The following is a 15043-nucleotide window of genomic DNA, read 5'->3' as shown; positions in this document are numbered from 1 at the left end:
GGAGTTCGAGGCTGCAGTGAGCTGTGATTTTGCCACTGCACTCCAGCCTGGACAAAAAGAGTGAAATTCTGTCTCAAAAGAAAAAATGAAAAAAATAAGAAAAGAAAGAAAATACGTATGTGGCCCTTGCACCAAAGTTTAATCATCTGCTTTCCTAGTTATAAGAAATTCAACCATAGGCCAGGTGCAGTGGCTCACGCCTGTAATCCCAGCACTTTGGGAGACTTAGATGGGTGGGTCACTTGAGGTCAGGAGTTCCAAACCAGCCCAACCAATATGGTGAAACCCTGTCTCTACTAAATAAAAATACAAAAATTAGCCAGGTGTGGTGGCGCATGCCTGTAATCCCAGTTACTCGGGAGGCTGAGGTAGGAGAATCACTTGAACCAGGGAAGTGGGGGTTGCAGTGAGCCGAGATGGCACCACTGTACTCCAGCCTGGGCAATAGAGACCCTGTCTCAAAAAAAACAAAAAAAGCAACTCAATCATGAGCAGCAGCAAAGCAATGCTCTTTTACACAAAGCTAAGTAAAAATGAATATAAATCATTTGAGAGTCAGTAAATTATATTGATGGAGGAAATGCTTGTTTTTACAGTGTTTATATCAAAACTTGATTACCAGATAAGCAAGTTCATACCATTCTTTTCTCAAACCAGCAATGGCTTTAACTGGTAAGCAGTTTATGGGCAGCGTTTTAAATTGTGAAGTTTTTCTTAGCATCCAATTGCATTAACAAAATTCTACTAAGAAAGATTCATTTATTTGGTTAAATGTGCCTGGAAAGGTAAGAAGTTAAATCTTCTGCCATCTTAGGATGTCACCTTTAAATACTTGCTACTCAGAGTGCAGTTCAGAGACAAGCAGCATTGACATCACTAGGAGCTTGTTAAAAATGCAGAATCTCAGGCCCCACCCGAAACCTACTGTATGAGAATCTGTATTTTAACAAGCCCCTAGGTGATTCATATGCACATTAAAGTTTGAGAAGCTCTTCTCTAAATGACCTCTTCCCATTCTATCACTAATCTCCTATTTCTTCAGTAGCTGAAAGCTTCTAATTAAATTGATTCACTGAGATATGAAAGAGTGAAACAGAAAGGACTGATAGGATGGGTGGTTTAAAGAGGCAAATGTTACCTACTTCACAGTAGGACTTAAGGAGTAACACTACTTAAAATGTTCAGTGTTTCACACATGGAGGAGAGAAAACAGGAGGACATGGAGATGTAATAGGCTGAAGACATTTTCTCCACCAAAATCCAAGGAAACCAGCCTAGCCTAAGACTACTGCTCCTTGTAAGATTATCCCACAGAAGCTGGCAACTCTCAGCTTTAGGGAGTGGGTGGAGAGCAGGTAAAATGGTACACAATGCAATCCCTGACCTTAAACCAGCTCCAAATTCCCAGGGGAGCCACTGACCATCATGAACTGAGGGTTGTGGTTGCATTTAATGGAGAAGATGGAACCCAGAAAGCCACAGAGACTTGGGGGCTGAAACAAGTCCTAGACACTAGAACACGGGGCCATGACTTCATGTGGAGCGCCAGTGTAGTGTAGATGTTAACAATGTGAGCTATTGGCTCCTTCCCTTACCAGCTTTGTAATCTTAAGCAAACTACAGAGACTGCCCATGCCTCAGTTTTCTCATCTGTCAATTGGAGGTAATTATCTCATAGGGATGTTATGAGGATTACACGAGCTAACAGACATAAAAGAGTTTAAAGTAATGCTTGGCTCATAGGAAGTACTCAACAAATGTTTGCTGCTATTATAATTACTGTGTCTGTCAGTGTTCTCAATTTACATACACAATCACACTAAATCTTCATATCAATCCTACAAAGAAATATTCTTATCCCTCTTCTACATAGGAACCACAATCTCTGAGACTGTGGTTGTCTGCCTGGGGAGTTGCCAAGTAAGGATGAAAACTTTATGTGAGTACAAAGCCTGTGTCCTATCCCCTATTGTTGAACCTCGAACCTATGAGTTATGCAAGGCAAATCTAAACTTTCCCCTAGGCTGGTTTATTCTTTTATTCTGTTGCTTTGTCAGCAGGGCTAAGGGTAAATTTAACAAAAGTTACAATAGAATGTGTTGGGCTGTTGGACTGATGAACAGTCCATAGATCAGATTCTAAGTGTATGAGAGGACATTATCACTTAGATGCCCCTGATTTCCTGGATACATCTAATTGGATCAGAGATCAAAATTCTAGCTTTGCGTTGGCCAGACATAAAAAGTCAACAGTCAACAGATGACCTGATAAAGACAGAACTCTGTCTATAAGTGTTTCCTTACATTGGACAGTGACTAACTGAATCAGACCTTCTCCTCTTAGAAGTCTGAGCCTCATAGCAATGAAGATAATAGAAACAAAGATAAGAAAGTAGAAACAAACATAAATAAAGAGAAGTAGAAACAAAAAAATAATCTCGGGAATTATGGCATCAGACTAGAAAACAATGGAAATTGATAGTCATGAGGATATATGTCAGTGTCAAAGCATACTATTTTATAAATTACTAAAGTTTTCTTCAAAAACGCAACTCTGGAAACATGTCATATTAAATCATAAAAAGGACAAATAATTCATTTTTTAAAAACATTCCTCCATTATATTGGGGAGAGTTATATAGATGAGTCAATAATGGAAAACACTATTTCACTAATCTCTGATTCGAAAAATAGGAGTCAAGCCAAAACCAGCATATGATCAGGACCCATCTGTACAAAAGCCTAACGTGGCAAATGAAGCAAAGAGCTCAGTATGGTTGAATCATTATTAAATGTTTCCATGACACTTCAGCAGAGGCATAAACACCAGGGGAAAAAAATCTCAATTTGCATTACTACAATTCAAATCTTGAGGTCTCAACTGGTGGCATATGTAATTATTAGAAATAATGGTGAAACTTCATTTTTGTGCTGTAATATTTTTCAGGGATAATTAATCATAAGTCAATAATTATTTAAACTAAGAAGTAATGAAGTTTTTCTTTAACACGCCTAGAAATATTTTTTAGTCCAAGAGATAGGCTGGCTTTCTTAATTTATATAAACTATAATATTAAATATAAATTTAATATTTTTATTTTGTAAATAATTATTTTATCTATTAATACACGTGGTACAAAAATTCTATTAAACAGATAGCAAAATCTCAAAGGAAAATTCGAATTTATTATAAATATGATGAGATGATAACACAAAGGAGGTTACACAGCCTGGACCATAAAACGAGGAAAACCTAATAAAGGGAAACAATTGGAGCATAGCTGTAAGACCGTAGTCATGCGCCCTCTATCAAGGTCCTCAAAGGAAACTAGATCTTGACAGCTCTAAAATGAGCTGGGACCACCTCCTCCAAACAGCCTTCTCAAATTCCCTTCTCATAAATTACTTCCTGCTAACCCCTCCTTCTCCGAATTTTCATAGTATTTTTCAACCATACTGCAATCTCTTCCTACCTGAAGAGATTGTTCCTTCCTGCCTGTTTCTGTGTTACTTCTCCAATAGACTATTATATCCCTTCAGAGAAGCACATTTGCCTGATTTATGTTCATATACCCACACGTGCTACTGGAAAGAAAACCTCCCTGAATATCCAATTCTTCACCAATAAACTAGAGATAATATCTACTCCAGCTGTCTCATAAGGATATGCAGGAGATTCCATGAGATAACAATGTAAAGTACACTGTAAAGTGCTATATAAACAGGTGAGGGAGGTGTAGTCAACCAATATTTAGGGATGCTATAATGTCCCTTGAGCTGTGTTAAGAATATTTGTTAAGAATAACTATTTGAGATGTTGATTTATAATGTAGATACTGTCTCTCGCCCAGAGAGTTTGTGCAGGCAGCTCTGAGGTAAGACCTAAGAATCTGCATTGTAACAAATACTTCGTGTTTTTCTTGTTCCAGGAATACCCCTAGAGGGGAGGTTCTCAACCTCTGTTGCATTTCAGAATCACCTGGGAGCTTTTAAAGTCCAATGCCCATGACTTACTCCCGACCATCTAAATCACAGTCTCAGGTCCAGGCATCAGCACCTGTTAAAATCCTCCAAATGACTGAATACAACTTCAGTGCCTGAGAACCCTTGCAGAAGAGAAATGCTCCTCAAAATAGCAGTTCCCAAAACTGACTCTCAGAAGTACCATGGCAGGCTTTCTAAAGCAACTGATGCCCAGGACTTCCCTCAGGCCTGCTGAATCAGAATCTCCAAGGAGGTAGGGCCCCAGGTTTCTTATAGTGTAAAAAGTTCTTCTACGTGATTTTGATGATCAAATCTGGAATTGTTAACCCTAAAAATATTCAATACAAAACTGTCCCCATGCAAAGGATACAATACAGAAAGATCTTTCAGAGAATGGAAGTATCTACCGTACCCTGGACATCCTGTTTAGTGAATTATGTGACAGTTCATGACGACTGGTGAGGTGAGTATTATTTCCCCCCTTTTAGAAGTGAGAAACCATAGACTGAGAGAGATCATCCACACCCAGGTATGCCTGCTACAAAGTCAAGGTTATTTACACCAGTGGTTCTCAAAGAGTGGTTTTCAGACCAACAGCATCAGCTTGCTAGAAATGCAAATTTCTCAAGCCTCGCTATAGCCTTCCTCAGAAGCTCGGAGGATGCAGCCTACCCAGCTGTGATTCAGCCAAACCTTCAGGTGATTTTACTGCACTCTGAAGTTTGAGAACAACTGCTTTACATTACTCCTGTTTCTGATTCTGAAGCTCCTCACTGCTGAGCTCACTGAAATCTTACACTAGTTCCTGAGCTCATCCTTCGTGACACAGAAAGAATGTACTCCACTCTGTTTCTTGTTCCCCAAAAAACAGCTGGCTTTATCAGAAACATAATGGAAGGTAAGAGGTGAGATAAGAATATTAAGGAAGAGCAGAGCTGTTTATTTTTGCTGGTGCTGATCATAGGATACCATGCAGGATGCTTTGGCCTGGATCAAAGGGGCTAGAAAAACCAAACTTCCAGTTTGCCTGGCACAAAGGGGTTTCCCAGGATACTGGTATTTCAGTGCTACATCTATGAAAGTCACAGGCAGATAGGAATTGTTTGGTCATGCTAAAAGGGTCAGGGCCAGTGTAGGCACCTCCAGATCAAAACACCCGCCCCTGCAACTCTTGTTCTCCTGCTCTGTTCACTGAATCATAGCCTTCTCCCCCTCCATGGGCACTGGTCCTAGAACCAGCCTCTGCCATGCAGTTGGGGAAGCTCATGCCAGTCACCCTCTTCCACAAGTGGGACCCTTTCTCACCCCGCCCTAGCACAGTAGTTGCCAACCCTGGCAGCATATTGTAACACATGGGAAGCTCTTTTTAAAAATACCCAGCCTCACCCCATACCAACTGCATCAGAATCTCTAGAGGGTGGGACCTGGGTATTCTACAAATCTGCCCAGATGATTCCAATATGCTACCATAGTTGGGAGTCTCTGTTCTAGCTGATACCACCTTGCAGGAACTAACGGCCTACCCTTGAACCCTACTGCATCCTAGATTGCCTCCAGGTGTATACACTGTCCTGACACATTGGTGGCTGCATGGCTACAGTCTGTTCCACAGGTGCTTGCCTGCCAAAACCACATTTCTTTCTTGGTCTCAACTCCCTCTTGACTGGCATCAACGTCAGGAACCTGCCCTCCTCCAATCCTCACTCCATCTTCCCAGTTGTAAGTCTCCTTGGGAGGCTGGGCATGGTGGCTTACACCTGTAATCCCTGCACTTTGGAAGGCCAAGGAGGGAGGATCGCTTGAGCCCAGGAGTCCAAGACAAGCCTCAGCAACATAGTGAGACCCCATCTCTAATACAAATTAAAATAAGAAAATAAATAACAAAGTCAGTCTCCTTAGGGCCAGCTGCATGATGGAAATCCTTAGAAAAGCTAAATTTTATGTTAACGATGATCCACCAACCTATCCCAATTAAAACTCATACTCTGTGACTGTACAGAATCGGACTGGATTCATAGAAGGGACAGAGGCTAAACATCTGGTCAGGTACAGAGTATAATTGATTCTAAAGGTACCTCATTCTAAAGGCTAAGAAAAGTGAAAAGACTATTTCCTCTCATTTACAGTAAATTAAGTGAAGCTATCACGTGGTTCCCAAATGCCAATAATCCATGAATCTATACTAATGCATCTCAAAATCTTTACTAGTTCCTGTCAAAAAGATAGAAATAAGTATAGTGTACTTAATTTTTCATAAAGCTAAATGTATTTAATTTTTGAAAAACTGTCATTTGTTCTAGGTTTACTTCCTTATCTTTATTATTTAAAATATCAACTGTTTCCCTTTTTTAAATAGACTTTTATTTTGGAATAATTCTGATATACAGAAAAGTTGCAAAGATGGTATAGAGAGTTATAGTGTATCTATCAAGCAGTTTTTCCCATTGTTAACATCTTATATTTATTTAGTATATTTGTCAAAATCACATAACTGACACTGGTATATTACTATTTACTCGACTCTGAACATTGAGATTTCACCAGGTTTTCCTTTAATTTCTTCTTTCTGTTCCAGGATCCAATCCTGGAACACAGTGCCATATTGCATTAGTGGTTAGGTTCGTTTTTTTTTTTTAGTTTGTAGCAATAGTAAATAGTATTTAGATGTTTTGAGAGGGTTGTTTTCATATATGGCAAAAGAGAAGAAATGATGCAAACCTATGTTGATCCTCAAAATTCATTTTGTTAGTATATGGATCTATGAAATATAAAAGTATAAGACCAAGAATACAAATGAACACTTCCTAGACTTTAACTCAGCACTACAGGTTTTCAAAGCCTTAAAAACAAAACTACCCTTACATCATCAGGCTTAATTTAAATGATTAAAATGTAATATTTAATGTGACCTATGGAAATGAATTCTGAAAGATTACTCAGTAACATTTCACTATAATAAGTATCTAGAACCCCTTATTGCCTGAGATTCTTCTGGACTATCCTTTCAATGATGTTTGTACAGGGAACAGCTTTGGAAGATGGAGAAAATCTCCCTCCAAAGCAAAGGGCAGGCATGTTTACTTGCCACTACAAAACATTCAGGTTTCCTAAATTCAGAATTTCTTTGTTGTAACACAATGCACTGTGTGCTCAGGTTAGCCTGGCCCTATCCTCTGTCACCCTCTGGGAATTAAGGCTGAAGATACCAGTGTAAGAAAATGTTGCTATTCTGGCTATAGCCAAAGCCAGAGTAATAAAGCCCTTTGTCTCTGACCCAGGAGTTTCCTGTCTTCTGCGGGCATAGACAAAACTGCAGCAAGCTAATGCCTATTAACTTGTAAGTAGGATAAAACTTCAGACTTTCACAGTTGTTGAACTTGGATTTCCATTTTCCCCTAAAATTAAGAGATCTGTTAGGAATCCATTACCACATTTCCATTTTCCTGCAAGACAAAAATCAGCTAAAGCTCAGTAAGACACATACTGCCCATCTTATCACAGGTAACGTAACTCTCATATACAATATTGTTTAACACCTTTGGGTATTAACATTTGCCACTCCATTCCAGGGTACAAATGTTCAAACAGCATCCAACAACATCTAAAGGTAAACAGTCATTAAAAATCTCTGTACTATTTCAATATTCATTGATGAGCACTAGGATCTTATAGTATCAATCAAAAACATTTTAAAAACCAGAAGGATTAAGCATATTATGGACTTAAAAAATTAAAAGAAAATAAAACTAGCTGACAAAAAAGAATAATCTCATTTAAAAGATACACGGTTACCACTGGAGAGAAAAAGATGCATAAGAATATTATGGTAGCAAAAGTTTCCACAAGAAAGGAAAAGACAGTAGAAAACTACTGGATAGAAATAAAAATGATGAAGAAGGAGTTAATCTTACTAAAAGATGGTGAACACCACAAAATATAGGGGCCATAACTTTCTGTGTTTGTCTCTTTGTCTCTACGTCTATACCTTTGTCTGTTAAGGACACCAGCCATTGGATTAGGGCATACCCTAATCTAGTATGACTTCCTCTTAACTTGATTACATCTGAAAAGACTCTGTTTCTAAATAAGGTAGTATTCATGGATTCTAGAAGTCATGAATTTTGGGGAACATTATTCAAACCAGTACAACCATTCATCTCTTTATATATAGATAAGTAAATTTTTATTCACAATCCAGGAATTTTCCTTTTAAGAAGCTTGGTTCAGTGGTAGAAACTGGAGGTGTCTACCATAGCATTACTCATCTAACAAAATTAACCCATATCTTAATTACCTATAACCAGCATTCTAGTTTTCTATCTCTTCATTTTAAAATACTCATCATTATTTTTACACAATATGGCAAACCTAATATTCCATTTTATTAAGTCAAACACAGCTTCCTAAATTGCTTATTTTTAACAACAGAATAGTCGAGAGAAATTATTTTACAGCTGTTAGGTAATCACTAGACACCCACTATTATAACAAATATCAGATTACTAAAAATTTTAGGTTCCCACAAAATGCACAGCAACAGATTACTGTAATACAGAGAGGGAACTTTACAGATTCTCTGAGATGTAAGTTCTAAACTGGAAGAACGGAAAATCAATGTGGACCACATAATATATGATGACTATATAATTAGAAACTCATGAGATTATAACTCTTTCCAGGAAACCACTACATCATTGTACCTTTTTACAAATAATAAAATTTAAATGCATTACTCTATATGGACTTTTTAGCATAAAGACTGAATTACCTAAAACCTTATTCTGTAGCTGATGTTTGACTATTAAGAGTAAAAATTATAACTGACTGGATGATTGTTGCACAAAGAGAAAACATATTTGTGCATTCCTAAAATACAGGAGGAATAAGTATTTTTGTCATATCTGAAATATTTGTTGTTTTCTTTTTTTTTAAGGAAATACAACTATATGAGGGTCTGAGGTAAGGAAAAAAAGGAAATCATTTTTTCTCCACTTTTACCATAAACATAATCTCCTTTAGTTTCACTTCAATGCTATCCTCCATTCCTTTTTTGAAGAAGAAGAAAATTTCTGCCTGCTAAAAGATTCTGTTGCAGCTAGGCACAGAGGCTCATGCCTGTAATCCCAGAACTTGGGAGGCTGAGGTGGGTGGATCACTTGAAGTCAGGAGTTTGAGATCTGGCCAGCATGGTGAAACCCTGTCTCTACTAAAAATACAAAAATTAGCCGGGCATAGTGGCACACATCTGTCATCCCAGCTACTGGGGAGGCTGAGGCACAAGAATTGCTTGAACCTGGGAGGTGGAGGTTGCAGTGAGCCGAGATGGTGCCACTATACTCCAGCCTGGGTGATAGAGTGAGACTCTGTCTCAAAAAAAAAAGAAAAATGAAAAATGAAAAGAAAAAAAGATTCTGGTTGCAGCATCTTCTGTCTTGCACCTTGAGCCTTACGTGCTGAGCTCAAGCAGTTAATACTAGCATTCAGTGGTCATTTTCATCTCTGCATGAATGATTTTGGATTAACCCAGGATTTATTAACAGGTAAAACGAATCAGATTACTAAAGAGGTCTCAAACAACATCCTTCATGGAAAGCAAACTAATATTTAAGGTTGTATCTAATGAAAAATGATACTAAGCATGAAAAAGTGAAGTGCTTTTTTTTTTTTTCCAGCAAGTGTATCTATGAGAATAAGCTGATCATTCACTATTTCTCTTACTTATGTTTCCATAAATTAAGAAGGGAGTTGAACCACCAGAGTCCTTTCTTGTTCTATGATTTGCAAACTATTTTAAAAAATCAAAGGTTACTTTTCTTTTAAAGACCAGGCCAACTTCAAAGAATCAATATCTTGAACACTGCACTTACCACAAAGAAACAGAATTTAAAACCAACAACAAAGATGCTCATATGTTTGGAAATTTTTAAAATGCCAAATAAACAATTTTTTAAAATAATTATATTATTTCTAAAAATATAAATAATTTATGACTCATATAAAGTCATAGTATAAGTTATGGAATACATATATACATATATATGGACAACAGCAAAAAAAAAAAACTACGTAGCAGAGCTTTAGGTTGCTGCTAAAATGGTACTTGAGTAAATTTTACATTCTTAGATACCTATAGTAAGGAAGATTGGTAATTAATAAATTAAATATTTAACTAAATGAATTATGAAAAGAAAAACAGAAATTTCAGAGTAGAAAAAAGGAAATTACAAAAGTACGAGCAGAAATTACTGAAAAATATAGTAAAGAAAGTAAAGCTGGTTCTTTGGGACCCTCCCAGCACTCTGGGAGGCTAAGGCGAGAGGATTGCTTGAGGTCAGGAGTTCGAGACCAGTCTGGGAAACATAGTGAGACCTGGTCTCTACTAAAAGTAAAAATTAAAAAATTAGTTAGTGTGGCAGCACATGCCTATAGTCCAGGTACTGAAGAGGCTGAGTGAGAAGTACTGCTAGGAGTTAGAGTTTAAAGTGAGCAGTGATCCCACCACTACACTCCAGCCTGAGCAACAGAGCGAGACCCTGTCTCTTAAAAAAAGAGGGGAGGGGGGCGGGTGGGGAGAGAGTATTTACAAAAAAGTCTAACAAGATTGATCAAGTAAAAGAGTGAAGGCAAGAATAAAAATAAAAACTAACAGAAGACATGCTGATACATAATTAGTAGATTTTTAAAACCACGAAAAGATTTGAAAGCTAATATAGCAAAACACTGAACTATGTTACATCTACACATGGATGTCTGTTGAAGCATTTTATACAATTTTTAACATGTTTAAATATTTCATGATTACAGAGATTTTTATCTCAAGCCAATTGTTGATATTTGGTGACTTAAAATTTAACACTGATCAGTTGTGGCTCTAAAATACCTTAGAAAGAAAACACATGAATGTGAGCCTCTGCATGGAGGATGCACTTACCATCAGGCAAGCAGATTATAAGGCTCACTATCAGTTTTTATTTTTCCAGCAGATTATAAGGCTCACTACCAGTTTTTATTTTTCCTGTTTATATTCACTGCACATTTTGAGAGCAGGGGGAATAATATGCTCTCCCAGACCTGTCCAGGCTGAACTTTTCCCTACACATCTGACATACTGTTGGATGAACAGGAGAAACCACTCCATTTTCTAACACCTGGACTAATTCATTCACTTATTTTTTTCATTCAGCAGATACTTACTCTCTTCTACGTACAAATATTATGCTAAACGCTGATAATATAGTACAAGTTCCCATGGGTGCTTCTCTTAGAGAAACTTCTTATGGAATTTACAGTCTAGGGGCACAGAAGATTGTCTTACTATAAAGCAGGAAGTGAAGGACTGCAGCTGGTGATCCTGACATGCTTCCTGTCATGAGCGGAATCAGAAACCAGCAGTAAGAATGGGTAGAAGCCACCAAAGACTTCTCCAGAAATTCTTTACAAATTGCCACTTTACCTCAACAATGCTATCAGAACTAATATTTACGGAGAATTTCCCACACCCAAAGCTCTGAGCTACATGTTTGTCTTGTTTAACAGGTGAGGAAAATGAAGTATAGGAGGCATAAGTAAATTGTCTAAGGACACACGTATATTAACTGGCAAAGTCAGGATTTGAGTTTAGGTCCTTCTAGCCCTCACAACATTCACAGTCCCTAAGCTTTACTGTCCTCAAACCACAGATCTGTCCTGGAATTAGAAATTTTACCATTTGTTAACACGATTCAAGAAGTTTATTTTTTTAATTTAATCAGAAAGACAGCAGGACCTCAAGAAAATAGCACTTAGTCTGTCCAAAAATCTAATTGCTATGTGGAATACCTATTGACCCCACTCAGAATTACCAAAGCAACCACTCTGCCATCCACAGAGTTACAAAATCGTTTCCAGATTTTCCAGAGAAGAGAAAACAAAGGCAAAAAGTAACCAATGTAGGAAGTCCAAAAACACTGTCAGTCTGATTTCCTTTACATTGAACCTGATATCCTCTGAGTTGAGGCTCTGGTCAAATACCATCCTCCTACTTTCATCCCTTTTCTTCCTGTGCCACTTGCTCCACCTCTTATTCTGTCCACTTTCTATGGTTTCTTTCTGACCCTTTCATGCACCAAGATCCTACATCAAGGCCTCTGGCCTTTGCACATGCTAATTCGACTGCATGAAAAGTTGTTCTGCTCCGATTTCATTCACCTGTTATCCTTTGAACTTTGGAATTAATATCATTTCCTCAAGAAAGCCTTCCCTGAGCAACCAGATGAGGTCAGGTGTCCCAGCAAGTGCCCTCAGAGCAACATGTAATTCTTTTCAACACTTATTTCTATCATTTACAAAGACTTCTCAGTAGTTGTCTGCACCATGCCTGTCTTTCCCACTAAAGGACAAGCTTCATGAGGGCAAGAAATGCATCATCTGTTGTTTATAGCTATATCCCTGTCACTGGCCCATGGCAAGCACTCAACTCATATCTGTTGAATAAATGAGGGTTGAGAACACACATTGAGTATCTGAGAATTTTGGCCTTTTTTCTATTCCACTGTTAATCTCTCATGTCAGCTTTCTAGCCACTTAAACTCCACATGCCTGAGTTTTTATGAGTGGCTATGGGGAAAATCAAGTCCACCTGCTCTTTTTCTACCTCATAGGTGCAAAGAAAAGACTGTTGTGATAAAACATCAAATGTGGCCAGATGCAATGGCTCATGCCTGTAATCCCAACACTTTGGGAAACTGAGACAGGCAGATCACTTGAATTCAAGACCAGCCTGGGTAACGTGGTGAAACCCTATCTCTACTAAAAATACAAAAATTAGTCACGCATGGTGGCATGCACCTGTAGTCCCAGCTACTTGTAGGACTCAGGTGGCAAAATCACTTGAGCCTGGGACTCTGAGCTGCAGTGAGCCAAGACTGCGCCACTGCACTCTAGCCTGGGAGATCAAGTGAGACCCTGTCTCAAAACAAACAAACAACAAAAAAGAAAGAAAGAAAAAAAGAAAGAAAGAAAACAAAACAAAAAACATCAAGTGTAGCCCTGATCAATTATCCTCCTTCAAAAAGGCTGTAAACACTCGAACTACTCAATACCAATAGTACATATTCTCTGGTCTTTATTATCTTTTCTGATTTTACAGTGGCCACACCTTATCCACTGGAAAGTAAGGTATTTTTATTAATGAATAGGAAAATAATTGTAGTTTATGACAACACCAAGGGAATAATTTGTGATTTTTTTTTTTTTTGCTTCAAACCAGTTTAACGTCAAAAACAACATTTCTACTAATTTCTATTCAATTATAATTACTCTAATAGTTCATTCTGGTTTCAAAAAAAATTGCAAGAGTAGATTTGGAAAAGACATTATATAATGAAAAGGTTAGTTCTATAATTAGAATTAAAATAGTAAATTCTATTATAAAACAGCTAATTAGTTCCATACTTGGAAGTATCATCAGCTAGTGCTACTTTGATTTTAAAAAAAAAACTTATGGCTGAATATTTCTTTTAAGTTTATAGATAACATCTTGAACATTAACAGATGAAATAACTCTTTAGATACTTAATTACGGGAAAAAAATCTTAACACCAGAAAGAAAATAAAGGACTTTCTACTCAAATAGGTTACAAACAGAGCTTAGGAACAGAACTCATGCTGACAGCAGCTGTCACTTTTCATTTTTCCTTTCTCCCAGCACTAAGACACCTGACCTGTATAAACTGGCAATGGGCCAATATATTTTCTTTAGGATACAGAGTTAAGACCACTTGTAATCTTACCAATGCCATTAAGGCAGTTGATGCATTGTACATGATGACAGACCTACAGCAACCTTGCTTCAGTCCCAAGAGAAAGCAAAATTTACTTAATCCCCTCAATTTTTTTTCCTATAATGCAAAGAGAATTAAATCATGAAATCCGAGACCTTCCTGAAACCACACTGATTACAAGATGTCAGAGGAGCATATGTCTGCATAAGCCTGCCAGGGGGGAAATGCACACATTATCAAGCTCATCCAGAAGATACTAAATGATGTCTAGTGGCAGATAAAAAGTAAAGTTAGGAAACATACCTGGAATAACTGATGTTACATGTGAGGAAGAAATAAACACTTTATCAGTTTGTTTGTTAAATTTGTGTAGCTCTTTTACTCTCTTCCAGCTTGTGGGCTGTGTATGTTGTGGAACGGAGGGTAAAAGAGGTAGGGGGATGGGTATTTTGAAGCACTTTGGCAAAGATACAACCAAATACCTTCTAGTCTCTTGGCAGGCTAATGGTATGTTTCAGCTTAGTTATTCTTGCCCATAAAACTTCACATTTACTCCAGATGCAGATAAATTTACACATAGGCATAAGATGGGCATAAAAACTGAGCCATGTGTTTGCCATGTGCAAGTCAGCAACATATTTCAAACTATAACTATTTAGAAGCGATGGTGCTCCCCTGTGCTGAACAATACACAATCCAACTTCTATGAAGAACAAAGAAGGACTAAAACTGAACTCCAAAACACAATAGTTTTAAAAAAGAGGGGGGCGGGGAATCTTTAGAAGACATTTGGTCTTTGGAATAAAGAAAATTTTATACTGGAATAATTGGGACTCACCTGAACTAAAACATCTTCAATTTTGGCCTATTAAAACAACAACTAAAAGAGACAGTAAATTACAAATGGTAAATTGTAGAAGTGCTGTAATTAAAATATTTGCATTCTAAATCCTCTGCTATTATGATCATTTATTTCCACAGGGAGGATAAACTACAGCAGATTATAGCACACATTCGGATGCCAGACTTCCTTGCTTAAAATTCTTGGGCAAGTTGGTTAAACTTTCTGTGCCTTCATTTCCTCATCTGCAAAATGAGGATATCAGTGGTATTACTTGGGGATAAAATGACTTAACGTATGTAAAACACTTAGACCGGCACCTAGCACATAGTAAATATCATATAAGTATTTGCTATTACTCCAGCTATTACCAGTAATTTTATTAATCCTAAATCCAGTTACTAGTATTGATCCCATCTGAATATCGTATGATTGAAAGACGTATAGATTGCATAAGA

General features: G+C 37.5%; 1 protein-coding gene across 25 annotated transcripts in view; it reads right to left on the bottom strand.

Annotated features, from left to right (window-relative positions):
- Positions 1-15043, bottom strand: part of LOC105475451 (ADAM metallopeptidase domain 22) — a 247901-nt gene that overhangs the window by 97049 nt on the left and 135809 nt on the right. The window lies entirely within an intron of this gene.

The sequence above is a fragment of the Macaca nemestrina genome, chromosome 4 (assembly GCF_043159975.1).
Source record: "Macaca nemestrina isolate mMacNem1 chromosome 4, mMacNem.hap1, whole genome shotgun sequence".
Lineage (NCBI taxonomy): Eukaryota > Metazoa > Chordata > Mammalia > Primates > Cercopithecidae > Macaca > Macaca nemestrina.
Note: the sequence above shows the minus strand (reverse complement) of the source record. Positions and strands in the feature narration are given on the sequence as shown.